Source organism: Triticum dicoccoides, chromosome 5B, assembly GCF_002162155.2.
Source record: "Triticum dicoccoides isolate Atlit2015 ecotype Zavitan chromosome 5B, WEW_v2.0, whole genome shotgun sequence".
NCBI classification, from domain to species: Eukaryota; Viridiplantae; Streptophyta; class Magnoliopsida; order Poales; family Poaceae; genus Triticum; species Triticum dicoccoides.
Window position 1 is genome coordinate 341,249,504 of NC_041389.1, and position 743 is coordinate 341,250,246.

General features: G+C 56.0%; 1 long non-coding RNA gene across 1 annotated transcript in view; it reads right to left on the reverse strand.

The window, feature by feature from the left end:
* LOC119308802 overlaps positions 1–540 on the reverse strand; it is a 4,937-nt gene extending 4,397 nt beyond the window's left edge. The window contains exon 1 of the long non-coding RNA XR_005150314.1: positions 66–540. This is a non-coding gene — a long non-coding RNA (uncharacterized LOC119308802). The remainder of the gene's footprint in view (positions 1–65) is intronic.
* Positions 541–743: the final 203 nt, after the last annotated feature.

Consider the following 743-nt stretch of genomic DNA (forward strand, 5'->3'; position numbering starts at 1 on the left):
AGGGACCCATAGCCCATAGGCAGGGGAGGGTAAGGATAAAACCCTAGCTAGGGTTTGTCACTCACCCTGCTGCGCACTGGACGACAATTCTGGCGGCTGCTATTGGACGATGGCCATCACCGTCACGACTGAGATGGACCACGCCGGGGAGTGGACTTGGCTGACGGGGACACGGTTTAGGAGGAGTATGTAGAGGAGGGCTGGGGGAGAGGAGGACAGGGGCGGCGGCGGCGTCAGTGAGCACGTCGCCGTCGTCGCCGGGATGGAGTCGAGCTTGAGGCCACCACTTCCCGGCCAAGATCCATCGAAGTCGAGATGCTCGGCACCTGTCGGTGGCGGTGGGGAGAGGATCACGGCGTTGGTTGGCGGTAGAGGGAGATGAAGGCAAAGGGCGAAGACGAGGGCGTCCAGGGGGTGTCCTCGTCGGATATGGAAGGGAGAGAAGGTGGGGTGCGGCAGCCGGGTACATAGGAGGGAGCCGATGGTGGAGGAGGGATCCCGATCTGAATCGGGAGAGTAGGAAGGGGAAACGAGAGGTGGGGTCAGGACTTAGGAGTGGGCTAGACTTCCTTCGATGGAGGGATTTCCTTCGATCCATGTAACCAAAGCAAATGACTAAGCACTGCTCCATTAGGAGTAGAAGATTAGAGACAAAAGGCAAAGATCAATGCATTAGGAAAGTTAGGATTTAGAATTGATTGTCATGAAACTGAATTTTATTGATTGGTAACATGCTATCATTT